This window comes from Moschus berezovskii, chromosome 14, assembly GCF_049115385.1.
Source record: "Moschus berezovskii isolate FMDL1 chromosome 14, NW_MosBer_1.0, whole genome shotgun sequence".
Classification (NCBI taxonomy): Eukaryota; Metazoa; Chordata; class Mammalia; order Artiodactyla; family Moschidae; genus Moschus; species Moschus berezovskii.
The window spans coordinates 41444039-41463818 of NC_142473.1; the positions used below are offsets into that span (position 1 = coordinate 41444039).

The window sequence follows — 19780 nt, forward strand, 5'->3', positions numbered from 1 at the left end:
ATAGGCTGTTCTGGAAAATGTGCTTATTCTTGGATCCTGTTCAGATTCTCTTGAAGAAAATCAGGGATGTAGGCTATATCTACCCCACTCCAGTACTCTTGCCTGGAAATTCCCATGGATGGAGGAACCTGGAAGGCTGCAGTCCGTGGGGTCGCTGAGGGTCGGACACAACTGAGCAACTTCACTTTCACTTTTCACTTTCATGCATTGGAGAAGGAAATGGCAAGCCACTCCAGTGTTCTTGCCTGGCGAATCCCAGGGACAGGGGAGACTTGTGGGCTGCCGTCTATGGGGTCGCACAGAGTCGGACACGACTAAAGTGACTTAGCAGCAGCAGCAGGCTATATCTGGCCTGGGTCTAAGATCCCAGACAGGAACATGAAGGAGAGATATCACTTATATGAAGATTACAGAAGAAATATGAAAGTGAAAGTTGCTCAGTCATGTCCAACTCTTTGTGACCCCCACGGACTATACAGTCCATGGAATTATCCAGGCCAGAATACTGGAGCTGGTAGCCTTTTCCTTCTCCAGGGGATCTTCCCAACCCAGGGACTGAACCCAGGTCTCCCCCATTGCAGGCAGATTCTTTACCACCTGAGCCACATAGATAGTAATTATTGAACTATTATTCTAAGCACTGTATATGCATCAACCCATTTAATCCTCTTTAATATCTCATGAAGTAGGTATCATTACCCACAGTGTACAGATGAGGAGAACTGAGCTTGAGAGAGCTTAGGTGATTTGGGTGTAGTGCCAGGAACTAATGCACAGAGTCAATGGGGCTGACCAGGAGTCAGCATCCTGAGGAGAAAGTGAAATCAATAGAAACAGCACAGCCAAGCAATCCCCATAGTTCCCAAGGGAATCACAGGGAAATGGCAGGGTTAGAGGTGGAGGAAGCAGAACCCCAGTGGGTTTTCAGAGCAGATCCTCTCGCTTGGCACTGAGCACAGGTGGCTTCAGGCACACACAAGAAGGAGGCCACTAAGCAGTCAGTAGATGATGCTAAAGGACAAGAAAACATATGGCCCATAAATGAAAGAGGAGATATGCAAGTTGTTATCTCATTTTTATAACAGTAACCTAGGAATGTATTTTTTATTTAATCAGCACAATGTACATATTTAGTGAACTGGTTTATTTAATTAAAGATGCAATCACACTCCACCCAGCACAGGATTTGGCATGTGATAAAAACTGAAGAAATATTTGCTATTTAAATAACTTTATTGGTGGTTATTACTAAAAATAACTTATAGGTACTGCTAGATGCAGTTTAGTTTGGTAGAAAGATGATAGAACTGATGGAAGAAGAGTATTTGAATATAGATTCAAACATTTCTTGTCCATGTGCTCTTGGACAAGCCATTTCACCACTCTGGGGCTCATTTTTTGCAGCAGTAAATGGGGATAATAATAACATTAAACTTACCCTCAGGCCTGTTTCTGAGATCAAGTGAGATAATGTATCTGAAAGCATTTTAGAAACTATAAAATACCATCTTCGTGTTAGGTTCCATTAACCTAATTAACCTTCCTGTTTACAAATACATTGCATTTTGGCAGTTAATATTTCACTTGATTTGTCCATTGGTAATGACATTTAGAGTAGAGCTACAGATCACTAGGCGGGGGTGGCCATACACAAACTGCTATTTCTTGATCCATTTGGGGTAGGAATACCCTGGCCAGCCACTTAGAAAATTCAGGGTTTTAGCCCCGAGCTCTTCCATTCCGTGCTTTGTAACCATAACAAGTTAAGAAAATCTCTGACTCTCAACTGTCATCCCTCAAAAATAAAAGTGAGAACGGTATCTGCCCTATTCACTTTTAGGGCTGTGGTAAGGAAACTAGGAGAGTAGAAAACCCAAGTGTTAAAAAGTACAAAAAACTGTAGATGAAGGAGTAGATAAAGCCACAAAATACCCTAGATCAGCCGCGGGCATTGGAAGAAGCAAGAACCAAAACAATTTGACTCAAATCTTTAATAAATGTTTTGAGCACTTCGGTGTTCTCAAATCCAATTAGCAAAATGAAGGTGCATTTCACAGAGCAGAGAGGTACCAGAAGAAATCTAAAAATATTAGATAGTCCATCTTACCCCACAAGTACTGACTACTAAAGCATTCTTTGTCTAGATTTAACACACATCTGCCGACCTATGAAGTGCTGATACCAGATTCTCCCAGGCACATTTTCATCTGTATTTTCAGTAATTCTCCCAATAAGCCAAGGAAATCAATGTTATAGACCTATTTATGAGGGGAGAAAAGGGCTTCCCAGGTAGCTTAGTGGTAAAGAATCCACCTGCCAATGCAGGAGACATGGAGATGTGTGTTTGATCCCTGAGTTGGGAAGATTCCCTGGAGGAGAGTATGGCAACCCACTCGAGTATTCTTGCCTGGAGAATCTCCATGGAGAGAGGAGCCTGGCAGGCTGCAGTCCATACAGTCACAAAGAGTTGGACACAACAGAGAGACAGAGCACACATGCAAGAGAAAATGTGTGTAACGTAAATGCCACAGTGCCAGGTTCACAGTCTCCAAGGTGATGGGGAAAGTTCAGAGCAGTGCCAACCTCCAAGCCTGGGAATGGAGAGTGGCCAATAGCCCAGCTGGCTCTCCCTCTCCAAGCCTCAGTTTACCCATCTATAACAGCAGTGGTGAGGGTCTTTTGCCTGTGACTGTGGTGGGCTGTGATTCCGAGAAAGTGGCAGCCTTGTTTCTATTCTGCTCATGTGATTGACCCTCTGAATGATTTATTACCAAAGTCTTTTATTCTCACTATCCCTCTTTGGACTTATTTTTAGGCATTTGTCTCTTTGGTTATAGGTTCTATTGAGAACCAACTTCATCAATCACACCTGCAAACCCATGGAAAAAGACAGACTGAATGTTCCACTCAATTCTCTTCTCCAAGGAGAAACTCCTTTTTCCTTTACCTTCTAAAGAAAAAGAGAGAGAGAGAGAGGTTTTAACCACTAATCAGAACTAATGGAAGATGCACTCTGCTGTTTCTGACTACAATGACTGAAGGCAGACCCCAGGGAAGTCAATATTAGATTGATTCGTAGATAGAAGTTGGGGAAGGTGTAAAAAGCTCCCATGGTGGGTCCATTGTAGAGCCCTGTGAGGGTTGCACTTGACTGGGAAACGTTTAAATCTATTTTCTTTTGACCTCTGAGAACTCTTAAGTAAATGTGGTAAGTAGGGGGAAGCTGTTTGCAACAGGTCTGGTGTTTTGACATTCATTTCAAAGGGCACAGGGTCTTTCTGAAGGAGGAGGGGGCAAATGCTTACAGTTAATGGAAGCCATGCTGAGCAATTGGTGTCATCAGATTTCCTGGCTGAGTTCAGAAGCAGGGAATTCAAGGAGATACTAAGGGGTGGTACAAAGCTGCATCCCATAGAAAGCCAGGGGAAGAAAATGAGAGGTGTGGACAACCTCAACAAAAGACAGTGCCCAGAGAATGGAAGGAGCTCTTAAGAGCAGATAAGGACACTTGGCTTCTAACTGCAGCTAGCTTTTAATAGGCACTCTAGTATTAACTGGTTTGCACGAACCACTTGCTCAAAACTGCTTTCTCTACTCATATTGTTATATTTGTATCTATCAAAATATTCCATACCTATCTATATAGTCTATATCATCTAAATATTTTTATATCTATATAATTGATATAGATATGTTCTTTTTCTCTGGAAAACCTGATTGGCTGCCTCAGCCATTTGCGGGCTGAAGGCTAGAATCCTACTGACGACTCAAGCTCAGTTGAGTCCCCTCAAGCTCAGTCAATCCTACTCAGTTCTCAAGCTCAGCCGCCCCCCTCCCCTCGGGGGACCCCTGACGACGAGGCTAGGGAGGAGGTACAGACAAGCTGAGGCACAGAATGACACCTCCTCTATAGCCTTCCTTCGCTTTGAGTCCTGGGTCAAGGTAAAACTGCGAGGCAGCAGTGTTCTCTGGAGGATTGCCCGCTGGCTGCACCGGGAAACTGAGTCAGAGATACTACGGAGGAGCAGAGGTAGTAGATGAAATAGAGCTGCTGTGTCAGCTCCGGGCCTTGGAGGCCTTTGACCTGGATCCTGCTCACTGGGGAGTCAATGTCCAACCCTACTCTGGATCCCCAGCCAATCTGGCTGCCTACACAGCCCTTCTGCAGCCTCACGACCGAATCATGGGGCTGGACTTGCCCGATGGGGGCCATCTCACCCACGGCTACATGTTTGATGTCAAGCGGGTCTCAGCTACATCCATCTTCTTCGAGTCTATGCCTTATAAGCTGAATCCCCAAACCGGCCTCATTGACTATGACCAGCTGGCACTCACTGCTCGGCTCTTCAGACCACGACTCATCATAGCTGGTACCAGTGCCTATGCTCGCCTCATTGACTACGCCCGCATGAGAGAAGTGTGTGCCGAGGTCAAGGCACACCTCTTGGCCGACATGGCCCACATCAGTGGCCTGGTGGCTGCCAAGGTGATCCCCTCACCCTTCGAGCACGCGGATATTGTCACCACGACCACTCACAAGACTCTTCGAGGGGCCAGGTCAGGACTCATCTTCTACCGGAAGGGGGCGCGGGCTGTGGACCCCAAAACTGGCCGAGAGATCCCTTACACATTCGAGGACTGAATCAACTTTGCTGTGTTCCCATCCCTGCAGGGGGGCCCCCACAACCATGCCATTGCTGCAGTGGCTGTGGCCCTAAAGCAGGCCTGCACCCCCGTGTTCCAGGAGTACTCCCTACAGATTCTGAAGAACGCACGGGCCATGGCTGACGCCCTGCTGGAGCGAGGCTACTCCCTAGTGTCTGGTGGCACTGACAACCACCTAGTGCTGGTAGACCTGTGGCCAAAGGGCCTGGACGGAGCTCGAGCTGAACGGGTGTTGGAACTTGTATCCATCACGGCCAACAAGAACACCTGTCCTGGAGATCGAAGTGCCATCACATCTGGGGGCCTGCGGCTGGGGGCCCCAGCCCTGACTTCTCGAGGGTTCCGTGAAGATGACTTCCGGAAAGTTGTAGGCTTTATAGATGAAGGTGTCAACATTGGCTTGGAAGTGAAGAGCAAGACCACCAAACTCCAGGATTTCAAATCTTTCCTGCTCAAAGACCCAGAAACAAGTCATCAGCTGGCCGACCTTAGGCAACGGGTGGAGCAGTTTGCCAGGGCCTTCCCCATGCCTGGTTTTGACGATCACTGAAGGCACCTAAGAAATGAAGCCTGCGGACTGACATTTCTCCCTCTTACCCTTCCTAGACAAGCTGGGAAGGGGGTGGTAACTGCTCCTCTTCCAGTTTACTGCTGGAGGAGGGAAGGGCCCCCCACTTAGGGCAAGAGCCATGTGTAGTTCCCCTTCTCAGAATGTGCAGCTAAGAAGGTTTCTTCTTGTAATAACACTTAGGAAGAGGAGGCTTGGAGCGTTCTGCCCTAACCTCTCCCATTATCTCAGTATTATAGACCCCCTGCCCTTTCTTGGGGAGGGGGGAGTTCCTCTCCTGAGCCAGAGGAAGGGGTGGATAGGCACCCTCCTTTCTGTTTTTATCTAATAAAATACTAACCTGCAAAAAAAAAAAAAAAAAGATAGGAATCACTTCTGTTCAGTTCAGTTGATCAGTCGTGTCTGACTCTTTGTGACCCCATGGACTGAAGCATGCCAGGCCTCCCTGTCCATCCCAAATCCTGGAGTTTACCCAAATTCATGTTCATTGAGTCGAAGATACCATCCATCTCATCCTCTGTCATCTCCTGATCCTCCTGCCTTCAGTCTTTCCCAGAATCAGGGTCTTTTCAAATGAGTCATCTCTTCACATTAGGTGGTCAAAGTACTGGACTTTCAGCTGCAACATCAGTCCTTCCAATGAACACCCAGGACTGATCTTGCAGTCCAACGGACTATCAAGAGTCTTCTCCAATACCACCGTTCAAAAACATCAGTTCTTCAGCACTCAGCTTTCTTTATAGTCCAACTCTCACATCCATACATGACTACTGGAAAAACCATAGCCTTGACTAGATGGACCTTTGTTGGCAAAGTAATGTCTCTGTCTTTTAATATGCTGTCTATGTTGGTCATAACTTTCCTTCCAAGGAGTAAGCTTCTTTTAATTTCATGGCTGCAATCAGCACCTGCAGTGATTTTGGAGCCCAGAAAAATAAACTCAGTCACTGTTTCCACATCTATTTGCCATGAATGATGGGACTGGATGCCATGATCTTATTTTGTTGAATGTTGAGCTTCAAGCCAACTTTTTCACTCTCTTCTTTCACGTTCAAGAGGCTCTTTACTTCTTCACTTTCTGTCATAAGGGTGGTGTCATCTGCATATCTGAGGTTACTGATATTTCTCCCGGCAATCTTGATTCCAGCTTGTCTTCTTCCAGTCCAGCGTTCCTTATGATGTACTCTGCATATAAGTTAAATAAGCAGGGTGACAATATACAGCCTTGACGTACTCCTTTTCCTATTTGGAACCAGTCTGTCGTTCCATGTCCGGTTCTAACTGTTGCTTCCTGACCTGCATACAGGTTTCTCAAGAGGCAGGTCAGGTGGGCTGGTATTCCCATCTCCTTCAGAATTTTTCAGTTTATTGTGATCCACACAGTCAAAGGCTTTGGTATAGTCAATGAAGCAGAAATAGATGTTTTTCTGGAACTCTCTTGCTTTTTTGATGACCCAGTAGATGCTGGCAATTTGATCTCTGGTTCCTCTGCCTTTTCTAAAACCAGCTTGAATATCTGGAAGTTCACATTTCATGTATTGTTGAAACCTGGCTTGGAGAATATTGAGCATGACTTTACTAGCATGTGAGATGAGTGCAATTGTACAGTAGTTTGAGCATTCTTTGACAAAATGTGGTCCACTGGAGAAAGGAATGACCAACCACTTCAGTATTCTTGCCTTGAGAACACCATGAACAGTATGAAAAAAGATGGGAATATTGGGGCATAAATGAGGATAGATATAGGGTACCTGTTTTGGTTACCCAATGTCAACCTCTGGTCAAGCGTTTCTCCCTTATGTGGTTGTCTATTAGTTAAATATCCAAGAGCATAGTCTAGTTCTAGTTCAAAGAGATTTAACCTATTTGTCTGAACACCCTTGAATTCTTGTGAGAAGACAATATTAGAACTCAGTAGTAAAGGATGGGATGGCTGGGAGTCTAATCTCCTAGGTTCCTTGAGGGACTTAGAAATGGGAAGAAACTAGATAGGATCCAGATGAGTATCTTGAGGCAGTTTTTTTCTGGATGGAAACAAGAAGAAATATGGTATAGTAGTAAAGCACACAGTGGAAAAGCCCTGTGGGTATGATCCCAGTGAATCTGAGGTCCTTGATAACATCGCAGAAAGAATTCAGTGACAGACAAAGTCATAGGGAAGACGTGGGTTTACTTACAAAGAAACACACTCCAAAGACAGAGTGTGGGCCATCTCAGAAGATGAGAGCCTCAAGATATGGCATGGTTACTTTTTATGGGCTGGATAATATATGGGCGAATGAGTGGGAGAATTATTCCAATTATTTTGGGGAAGGGGTGGGGATTTCCAGGAATTGGGCCATGGACTACTTTTTGACCATTTATGATTGGCCTCAGAATTGTCACGGAACTGGTGGGTGTGTCACTTAGCATGCTAGTGTATTACAATGAGTGTTTGAGGTTCAAGGTCCACGGGAAGTCTAATCTTCCACCATCTTGAACCTAGTTTGTTCTAATCAGTTTTTGTTATGTCCTATGGCCATGTCATTCTTTTAAAGGTTGTGCCCTTCCCTTCCCTTCTTATTTCAGATTCAGTCAGACCTAGGTTCAAATTCCCATTCTATCAGTTACTAAATGAGCAAATTATGGGATTCCCAGGTGGCTCAATTAAATTAAAAGGCACTTATTCCTTGGAAGGAAAGTTATGACCAACCTAGACAGCATATTAAAAAGCAGAGACATTACTTTACCAACAAAGGTCTGTCTAGTCAAGGCTATGGTTTTTCCATTAGTCATGTACGGATGTGAGAGTTAGACTATACATAAAGCTGTTCAGTTCAGTTCAGTCGCTCAGCTGTATCCAACTCTTTGCAACCTCGTGAACCACAGCATGCCAGGCCTCCCTGTCCATCACCAACTCCCTGAGTCCACTGAAATCCACATCCATCAAGTCGGTGATGCCATCCAACCATCTCATCCTCTGTCGTCCCCTTCTTCTCCTGCCCTCAATCTTTCCCAGAATCAGGGTCTTTTCAAATGACTCAGTTCTTTGCATCAGGTGGCCAAAGTATTGGAGTTTCAGCTTCAGCATCAGTCTTTCCAATGAACACCCAGGACTGATGCCCTTTAGGATGGATTGGTTGGATCTCCTTGCAGTCCAAGGGACTCTCAAGAGTCTTCTCCAACACCACACTTCAAAAGCATCAATTCTTCGGTGCTCAGCTTTCTTTATAGTCCAACTCTCACATCCATACATGACTACTGGAAAAACCATAGCCTTGACTAGATGGACCTTTGTTGGCAAAGTAACGTCTCTACTTTTCAATATGCTGTCTAGGCTGGACATAACTTTCCTTCCAAGGAGTAAGCTTCTTTTAATTTCATGGCTGCAATCAACACCTGCAGTGATTTTGGAGCCCAGAAAAATAAAGTCAGCCACTGTTTCCACTGTTTCCCCATCTATTTCCCATGAAGTGATGGGACCAGATGCCATGATTTTAGTTTTCTGAATGATGAGCTTTAAGCCAACTTTTTCACTCTCCTCTTTCACTTTCATCAAGAGGCTCTTTAATTCTTCTTCACTCTCTGCCATAAGGGTGGTGTCATCTGCATATCTGAGGTTATTGATATTTCTCCCAGCAATCTTGATTTCAGTTTGTGCTTCCTCCAGCCCAGCATTTCTCATGATGTACTCACATATAAGTTAAATAAGCAGGGTGACAATATACAGCCTTGACATACTCTTTTTCCTATTTGGAACCAGTCTGTTGTTCCATGGCCAATTCTAACTGTTGCTTCCTGACCTGCATACAGGTTTCTCAAGAGGCAGGTCAGTTGAGGGCAGAAGAATTGATGCTTTTGAACTGTGGTGTTAGAGAAGACTCTTGAGAGTCCCTTGGACTGCAAGGAGATCAAACCAGTTCATCCTAAAGGAGATCAGTTCAGTCCTGGGTGTTCATTGGAAGGACTGATGTTGAAGCTGAAACTCCAATACTTTGACCACTTGGTGCAAAGAGCTGACTCATTGGAAAAGACCCTAATGCTGGGAAAGATTGAGGGCAGGAGGAGAAGGGGACGACAGAGGATGAGATGGTTGGATGGCATCACCAACTCAATAGACATGAGTTTGGGTAAACTCCGGGAGTTGGTGATGGACAGGGAGGCCTGGCGTGCTGCAGTCCACGGGGTCATAAAGAGTCGGACATGACTGAGTATGCACATACATCAACAGTAAGGCTTCAATTTCTTCCTTTCTAAAATGGATGTCTGTGAAGAAGACTTACTTCCTAGAGATTTGGAAAATGCAGAGATGAGGCATATATCTGTTTAGTCTACTATACAACAAATGTTAGTCATTATTATCACCTCTGATGAATAAAACTTACATTTCATGGCAAGACAAGAAAAATTTAAACAAGATTTTTCTTTGCCTGTTTGGGTCTCCTCCTTCGCTTTTCATGTGAATTGTGCCTCTGCATTGACCAGACGGAGATAACATTCCTTCTTAATCTTGTAAAGAGTCAGGATGACTCACTACTCACTTTGTAGTGCAGATCTGAACTGTGTAAACTGTCAATACATCCTTTGACATATAATCCTCTGTCTCAAAACCTATATAGCTGTGCTTTGACCTCTGACTGTCCTCAGAGTTTTCTGAAAGACTATCTTCCAGGTTATAATCCTCAGTTTGGCTCAAATAAAATTTTCCATTTATTTCTTAGATGACTATTGATGAACTTTTTCATCAACACCTCCACAAGTGGATGTAGAGTGGTTTTGGAGAAGGAAATAGCATTTGAATATATTGAGAGCATCGGCAACAATAGCAGAGAAAGTTCAACCAGAGCATTTGGAGCAGTTTAGTGTCTATGGCCCCATTCAACAAGGAGGAAAGGCAGGGTGATCCTGGCCACGTTTGTCTTACTTTCAATGAGTACTTCTGGCACTTGAGCAGAGGAGCCTAGAATAACAAAAGACCCAGAAAAGAAAAAGATAACACTGGACGGGATGGAATAGAAGTGGAACAGAGACAGGACTTGCTAGGGAATAAAATGAACCTCAATTAACATTGTAGGAGAGGACTTTGAAACATAGTCCACTGTAGTGGTAAGAAAAGGCAGCAAAAAGTGGACTTGCTGAATGTTTGTCAATGCAAACATCAGAAAAGGAATTATTCTCATTGATCTATAGACAGTGGAGTGAGTTTTCTCTTCTATATCTACTCTCCCTGTGCTATGGAAGCTTTAAAGTTTGGATAGGATTGAAGCTACTCCAGCTCCAGGAGTGGGGCCTGATTAATATAAGCCAAGGATCAGAATCCCATAGACAGATGAGCCACACAAGCTAGAGCCCATGCAGTTGCAAAAGAGTCAGATACAACTGAGCAACTAACGCACACACACATGCGCACACACACAGACACACACACAAGGTCAGCAAATTTTCCTGCAAAGAGTAAGATAGTAAATATGTTAGGCCAGATGTTTGCAACTACTCAATTCTGCTGCTTCATTGTGAAAACAGCCATAGACAATAAGTAAACAAAAGGGTTTGAATGTGTTCCAATAAAACTTTACAAAACAAGCAGCAAAAAGAATTCAGCCTGTGGCCATAGTCTGATGGTCTAAGCCAATCAAGGTAACTCCATTCATTCTCTTCCTGCTCAGTTCAGTTCAGTCATTCAGTCGTGTCCAACTCTTTGCAACCCCATGGATCACAGCACACCAGGCCTCCCTGTCCGTCAACGACTCCTGGAGTTCACTCAAACTCATGCCCATCGAGTCAGTGATGCCATCCAGGCATCTCATTCTCTGTCGTCCCCGTCTCCTCCTGCCCCCAACCCCTCCCAGCATCAGAGTCTTTTCCAGTGAGTCAACTCATCACATGAGGTGGCCAAAGTATTGGAGTTTCAGCTTTATTATCAGTCCTTCCAATGAACACCCAGGACTGATCTCCTTTAGAATGGACTGGTTGGATCTCCTTGCAGTCCAAGGGACTCTCGAGTCTTCTCCAGCACCACATTTCAAAAGCATCATTTCTTCGGCGATCAACTCTTCTTCACAGTCCAACTCTAACATCCATACATGACCACTGGAAAAACCATAGCCTTGACTAGATGGACCTTTGTTGGCAAAGTAATGTCTCTGCTCTTTAATATGCTATCTAGGTTGGTCATGACTTTCCTTTCAAGGAGTAAGCGCCTTTTAATTTCATGACTGCAATCAGCAACTGCAGTGATTTTGGAGCCCAAAAAAATAAAGTCTGACACTGTTTCCACTGTTTTTCCATCTATCTCCCATGAAGTGATGGGACCAGATGCCATGATCTTTGTTTTCTGAATGTTGAGCTTCAAGCCAACCTTTTCATTCTCCTCTTTCACTTTCATCAAGAGGCTTTCGAGTTCCTCTTCACTTTCTGCCATAAGGGTGGTGTCATCTGTATATCTGAGGTTATTGATATTTCTCCCGGCAATCTTGATTCCAGCTTGTCTTCTTCCAGCCCAGCGTTCCTCATGATATACTCTGTGTATAAGTTAAATAAGCAGGGTGACAATATACAACCTTGATGTACTCCTTTTCCTATTTGGAACCAGTCTGTTGTCCCATGTCCAGTTCTAACTGTTGCTTCCTGACCTGCATACAGGTTTCTCAAGAGGCAGGTCAGGTGGTCTGGTATTCCCATCTCTTTCAGAATGTTCCACAGTTTATTGTGATCCACACAGTCAAAGGCTTTGGCATAGTCAATGAAGCAGAAATAGATGTTTTGCTGGAACTCTCTTGCTTTTTCCATGATCCAGCAGATGTTGGCAATTTGATCTCTGGTTCCTCTGCCTTTTCTAAAACCAACTTGAACATCTGGAAGTTCACGGTTCATGTATTGCTGAAGCCTGGCTTGGAGAATTTTCAGCAGAACTTTACTAGCATGTGAGATGAGTGCAGTTGTGCGGTAGTTTGAGCATTCTTTGGCATTGAATGCATCACATTCCAATGGCTACAATAATTGGCTCTGGAATGGTCTAGTCAGAGTGAATATTAGGAACTTCATTTGATGGTTGGGATAGGGTGAAATAGTGGGGAGGAGAAGGAGGGATAGAGGGGCAATACACTGTTTCTCCCTGTACCTAAGTAAGGAAATGATAAAGAAAGAAGCTAGCAAATAGAGAAAGAAAAAGCTAGAGTGTATCAGAGAAATCAAACTGAAAGAAGGCCTATTAAATAATGTCTGAATCTTGCACAACATCTTGGCTTGATAATTATGAAAGCAAATAAATTCCTATCTTATAAGCCATTTTGACTTAGATTTACTAGAACCATCAACCTACAACATCTTAACATACAAACTGGAGATCATATTAACTAACTAATGGAAGCAAAACAACACTGTGTTTTCCCCCAACTTAAAACGATAAAACACTAAAAATGTATAATGGTTAATTTTATGCGTCAACTTGACTATGCCACTAAACTCTCAGATACTTGATGTAATACTGTTTCTGGGTGTGTGTGTTAAGGGTGCTTTGGATAAGAGTAACACTTGAATTGGTAGACTAAGTAAAGCAGATTGCCTTTGTGAGTGGGCCTCATCCAGTCAGCTGATGGCCTGAATAAAGTAAAAGGCTGAGAAAGAAAGAATAATCTCTCCCTTCTTCTGCTCAGGGCTTCCTTGGCAGCTCAGTGGTAAAGAATCTGCCTGGGAAATCTATGGACAAGGAGCCTAGTGGGCTACAGACCATAGGGCAAAACAGTCAGACGCAGCTTAGCCAATAAATAAACAACAACAACAAAAAACCTTTCTGCTTAACTGTCTTCCTCTAACTGGGACATTGATTGGTCTTCTTCTGCCTTCAGACTTGGACTCAGAATGAAACTCACACCATTGGCTCTCCAAGTTCTCAGACCTGGACTGAAACTTACATCATCTGATCTGCTTCTCAGGACTCTGGACTCAGTATGTGTGTGTGTCAGTCACTCAGTCATGTCTCATTCTTTGTGATCCCATGGACTGCAGTCCAGCAGGCTCCTCTTGTCCATGGGATTCTCCAGGAAGAATACTAGAGTAGGTAGCCATTCCCTTCTCCAGGGGAGCTTCCTGACTCAGGAATTGAATCTGGGTCTTTTGTATTACAGGCAGATTCTTTACCATCTGAGCCACCAGGGAAGCCCCTGGACTCAGATTGGGACTAAATCAACTCTCCTAGGTATGGACTTCTCAGCCTCCATAATCACATGAGCCAATTCCTTACAATAAATCATATGTATGTGTGTGAGAAAGTTGGCTTAAAACTCTACATTGAGAAAACTAAGATCATGGCATCCAATCACTTCATGGAAAATAGAAGGGAAAACAACGGAAACTGTGACAGACTTTATTTTGGGGGGCTCCAAAATCACTGCAGATGGTGATTACAGCCATGAAATTAAAAGACGCTTGCTCCTTGGAAGGAAAGCTATGATCAATCTAGACAGCACATTAAAAAGTAGAGACATTACCTTACCAGCAATGATCCATCTACGTTTTTTCAAGTAGTCATGTATGGATATGAGAGTTGGATTGTAAAGAAAGCTGAGCGCCAGAGAATTGATGCTTTTGAACTGTGGTGTTGGAGAAGACTCTTGAGAGTCCCTTGGATGGCAAAGAGATCCAACCAGTGTATCCTAAAAGAGATCAGTGCTGAACATTCATTGGAAGGACTGACGCTGAAGCTGAAACTCCAATACTCTGGCCACCTGACCCAAAGAACTGACTCACTAGGAAAGACCCTGATGCTGGGAAAGATTGAAGGCAGGAGGAGAAGCAAACGACAGAGAATTAGATGGTTGGGTGGCATCACCAACTTGATGAACATGAGTTTGAGTAAGATCCGGGAGTTGGTGATGGACAGGGAAGCCTGGCGTGCTGCAGTCCGTGTGGTCACAAAGAGTCAGACAAGACTAAGCGACTGAACTGATATAAATATATAAATATATTTATACGTATATATACGCATAACATATAATTTTATTGTTGTCTAGTCACTAAGTTGTGTTCAACTCTTTTGCGACCCCATGGTATTGATTCTGTTTCTCTGGAGAACCTTGATTAGTATAAAATGAAACTGCATTTGATGTAGCTCAGGTTAGGAAATTAAAGTGGGTTAGGCTCCACCTACTCCCTGCCCATCCCCGCAGTTCCCGAGGCATCTCCCTTGTTACCTCAAGTTCTAAAAGGATGCTTTGAAAACAAGAAGCTGAAATTATCTCTGCTGGGTGTTTGTTTCAGAAGATATCTCTGAGAGAAGGAGACTAAAATCACAGAGGTTCTGAAGTGCATTTCTTCCATATGTTGACTTGCTATGGGAGTCCTCTGTGGGCCTCTATTTCCTCATTTGGAAAATAAGCGTCTTGAATGAAATGAGCATTTGGAAAGGCTCTCCTCCCGCTGTACCCAATATCAGAATAAGAGCAGGTTGATCATCTCTCTGGCAGAATGAGAATTTGGTTAGTTATAATTATTTTTATTCCTTATACAGAAGTCATACAAAGTCTCTGGAAATATTTAGAAATAAACACAAGGGGAAAAAGTAGAAAATCCAAATCACCCATAATGCCTCTCTTGAAAATAACCTCTGTGAACATTTTGATGGAAATATATTCAAGCTTACTTCTCTCTCTCAGTCTCACATACACACACACATTAGAAATCATACTTAGATCTGTAAGTATGTACATGCTATTTACAACCTGTTGAATTACCTTAAAAATATAATCTCCCTCCATACCAATAAATATTCTTCTGTAATACTGTTTTAATAGCTATAAAGAATCTCAATTGCATAGATACACCAAAATTTATTCAACTAATCTTTTTCTGTTGGAAATTCAAGTTTATCCAATTTTCTGCTATTTTAATAGTATGATGAACATTATTGTAGCTTAATCTCTACACATTTGCATTATCATATCCTTAGGATTTATTTTTAGAAATGGAATGACTAATTCAAAGGGTATAAACATTTTTAAGTTGTTTGATGCATTTTAGCAAATTATTCAGAAAGTTTATGCAAATTTAAACATCCTTTCCCTGTGTATGGGAAAGCCTATTCATGCACAGTCTCACCACTATCAGGCTATTATGCTTTAAAATCGTAATAAATCAGAGAAAGTGAGAAAAATGGGACTCTGCATTCCTTATGAGATGATTTCTTGAACTTTAATTCATGTGTGGTGGAGAAGGGGTACAGCTTTGATTTGTAAATGGACCCTAGAGTTACATTAGGATCTAATTCTAGTTATGTGCCTATAGTAAAGGGTGGTGGCATATGAAGATGATTTGATTCCTCTTTCAAAATCTAAAAATAAAGAAGCAATAGCCTCAGGAGACATGGAGGAAAGGATGCATGGTAGACCAGAGGAGGACAGTGGCTCATGGAGCATAAGGACAACGCGAAGTTTTCTGAATTCTCTCACACTTACCCTTTCAACTCTTAGAGCCTCAGTCTTTACTGATCAATGCCATATTGTGACAGAAGAGCTGATCCATATTCAACTGATAGGGCTTTCTTGAATATAGTTATCTTCTCTGTGACTCTTCCTGATAATTTATTTACCTGAGGGCATTGTATGACTGCATTTTTTAAAAATCTGGGCAAAAATTTAAGATTTGGCATGTTATTCTCTTCCATTAATCAGTCCAGTGCCTTCAAAAGTAACCATTCCACCCCAGTATCTTGCATTTTCCTATGTACTGTTGTGTGTCACTACCAAGATGGTAGTCAAAGCCTTGGCCTTGGTGGCCACATCACTGCAGATGTCTACAAGTGAAAACTGCCTTGCCTCTGTGTGAGGTGACCCTCCAGGTGTTTCATTCTTGACTACTAACAAAAGTTTTTAACGCCTTCTATCCATTTTGAATGCCTTCTGTCCCAGCCAAGTCAGATAGCTGAAAGCATCTTCCTTTCTGTGACAAATTCTAAGGTGCATCCAAAGTTCACTTGGTGTTGACACCTTTGCCTAACCTTGACTGTGGGCAGGAGCTGTGACTTGTTTCTAACCAATAAACCCATGCGAAAGGTAATGAGATGCCATTCTCATGATAAGGTTACCTTATATGACAAAAATCACAGGCTGTCACTATCATGAACATGTTACGATACACTGTATACTCTATACATACTATATTATACATCTATAAGTACATGACTTGAAGCGGTCTCTCCCACTGTCTCTCCTCTCCCTTTGCTCCCTCTTTCTCTCTCTCTGTTCCCTTCCTCTTTCTCCCACTGGCCTTGAGAAAGCAATCCTGCATGAGTTCCTCTGCAAGAACATAAATTCTATCAACACCTTGAATGAGTTTGGAAGAAGGGTCTTCTCCAGCTGAGTTTCTTATGAAACCTCAGTTCAGTCACTCAGTCGTGTCCGACTCTTTGCAAACTCATGAATCACAGCACGCCAGGCCTCCCTGTCCATCACCAACTCCCGGAGTTCATTCAAATTCATGTCCATCGAGTCAGTGATGCCATCCAGGCATCTCATTCTCTGTCATCCCCATCTCCTCCTGCCCCCAACCCCTCCCAGCATCAGAGTCTTTTCCAGTGAGTCAACTCATCACATGAGGTGGCCAAAGTATTGGAGTTTCAGCTTGAGCATCAGTCCTTCCAATGAACACCCAGGATCGATCTCCTCTAGAATGGACTGGTTGGATCTCCTTGCAGTCCAAGGGACTCTCAAGAGTCTTCTCCAGCACCACAGTTCAAAAGCATCAATTCTTCGGTGCTCAGCTTTCTTCACAGTGCAAATCTCACATCCACACATGACCAGTGGAAAATCCATAGCCTTGGCTAGATGGACCTTTGTTGGCAAAGTAATGTCTCTGCTTTTTAATATGCTATCTAGGTTGGTCATAACTTTCCTTCCAAGGAGTAAGCGTCTTTTAATTTCATGGCTGCAATTAGCATCCGCAGTGATTTTGGAGCCCAAAAAGATAAAGTCTGACACTGTTTCCACTGTTTCCACATCTATTTCCCATGAAGTGATGGGACCAGATGCCATGATCTTAGTTTTCTGAATGTTGAGCTTCAAGCCAACCTTTTCACTCTCCTCTTTCACTTTCATCAAGAGGCTTTTGAGTTACTCTTCACTTTCTGCCATAAGGGTAGTGTCATCTGCATATCTGAGGTTATTTATATTTCTCCCAGCAATCTTGATTCCAGCTTGTCTTCTTCCAGCCCAGCATTCCTCATGATGTACTCTGCATATAAGTTAAATAAGCAGGGTGACAATATACAACCTTGATGTATTCCTTTTCCTATTTGGAACCAGTCTGCTGTTCCATGGCCAGTTCTAACTGTTGCTTCCTGACCTGCATACAGGTTTCTCAAGAGGCAGGTCAGGTGGTCTGGTATTCGCATCTCTTTCAGAATGTTCCACAGTTTATTTTGATCCACACAGTCAAAGGCTTTGGCACAGTCAATGAAGCAGAAATAGACGTTTTTCTGGAACTCTCTCGCTTTCTCCATGATCTAGTGGATGTTGGCAACTCAGTCTCTGGTGCCTCAGCCTTTTCTAAATACTGCTTGAACATTTGGAAGTTCACGGTTCACATATTGCTGAAGCCTGCCTTGGAGAATTTTCAGCATGACTTTACTAGCGTGTGAGATGAGTGCAATCGTGCGGCAGTTTGAGCATTCTTTGGCATTGCCTTTCTTTGGGATTGGAATGAAGACTGACCTTTTCCAGTCCTGTGGCCACTGCTGAGTTTTCCAAATTTGCTGGCATATTGAGTGCAGCACTTTCACAGCATCATCTTTCAGGATTTGAAAAAGCTCAACTGGAATTCCATCACCTCCACTAGCTTTGTTCGTAGTGATGCTCTCTAAGGCCCACTTGATTTCACATTCCAAGATGTCTGGTTCCAGGTGAGTGATCACGCCATCGTGATTATCTTTGTCGTGAAGATCTTTTTTGTACAGTTCTTCTGTGTATTCTTGCCACCTCTTCTTAATATCTTCTGATTCTGTTAGGTCATTTCTGTCCTTTATCGAGCCCATCTTTGCATGAAATGTTCCCTTGGAATCTCTAATTTTCTTGACGAGATCTCTTGTTTTTCCTATTCTGTTATTTTCCTCTATTTCTTTGCATTGATCGCTGAGGAAGGCTTTCTTATCTCTCCTTCCTATTCTTTGGAACTCTGCATTCAGATGCTTATATCTTTTCTTTTCTCCTTTGCTTTTTGCTTCTCTTCTTTTCACAGCTATTTGTAAGGCCTCCTCAGACAGCCATTTTGCTTTTTTGCATTTCTTTTCCATGGGGATGGTCTTGGTCCCTGTCTCCTGTACAATGTCACGAACCTCCGTCCAGAGTTCATCAGGCACTCTATCTATCAGATCTAGACCCTTAAATCTATTTCTCACTTCCACTGTATAATCATAAGGGATTTGATTTAGATCATAACTGAATGTTCTCATGGTTTTCCCTACTTTCTTCAATTTCAGTCTGAATTTGGCAATAAGGAGTTCATGATCTGAGCCACAGTCAGCTCCTGGTCTTGTTTTTGCTAACTGTATAGAGCTTCTCCATATTTGGCTGCAAAGAATATAATCAATCTGATTTCGGTGTTGACCATCTGGTGATGTCCATGTGTAGAGTCTTCTCTTGTGTTGCTGGCAGAGGGTGTTTGCTATGACCAGTGCGTTCTCTTGGCAAAACTCTATTGCCTTTGCCCTGCTTCATTCCGTGCTCCAAGGCCAAATTTGCCTGTTACTTCAGGTGTTTCTTGACTTCCTACTTTTGCATTCCAGTCCCCTATGATGAAAAGGACATCTTTTTTGGGTGTTAGTTCTAAAAGGTCTTGTAGGTCTTCATAGAACCATTCAACTTTGGTTTCTTCAGTGTTACTGGTTGGGGCATAGACTTGGATTACTGTAATATTGAATGGTTTGTCTTGGAAATGAACAGAGATCTTTCTGTCGTTTTTGAGATTGCATCCAAGTACTGCATTTCGGACTCTTGTTGACCATGATGGCTATTCCATTTCTTCTAAGGGATTCCTGCCCACAGTAGTAGATATAATGGTAATCTGAGTTAAATTCACCCATTCCAGTCAATTTTAGTTCACTGATTCCTAGAATGTCTACGTTCACTCTTGTCATCTCCTGTTTGACCACTTCCAATTTGCCTTGATTCATGGACCTAACATTCCAGGTTCCTATGCAATATTGCTCTTTACAGCATTGGACCTTGCTTCTATCACCAGTCACATCTACAACTGGGTATTGGTTTTGCTTTGGCTCCATCCCTTCATTCTTTCTGGAGTTATTTCTCCACTGATCTCCAGCAGCATACTTTGCACCTACAGACCTGGGGAATTCCTCATTCAGTATCCTATCATTTTGCCTTTTATTACTGTTCATGGGGTTCTCAAGGCAAGTATACTGAAGTGGTTTGCCATTCTCTTCTCCAGTGGACCACATTCTGTCAGACCTCTCCACCATGACCTGCCCGTCTTGGGTGGCCCCACACGACATGGCTTAGTTTCATTGAGTTAGACAGGGCTGTGGTCCATGTGATTAGATCGACTATTTTTCTGTGACTA

General features: G+C 43.1%; 1 pseudogene; it reads left to right on the forward strand.

Moving 5' to 3' along the window:
- The first annotated feature begins 3988 nt into the window (after positions 1-3988).
- LOC129553796 (serine hydroxymethyltransferase, mitochondrial pseudogene) lies at positions 3989-5577 on the forward strand (annotated as a pseudogene).
- Positions 5578-19780: the final 14203 nt, after the last annotated feature.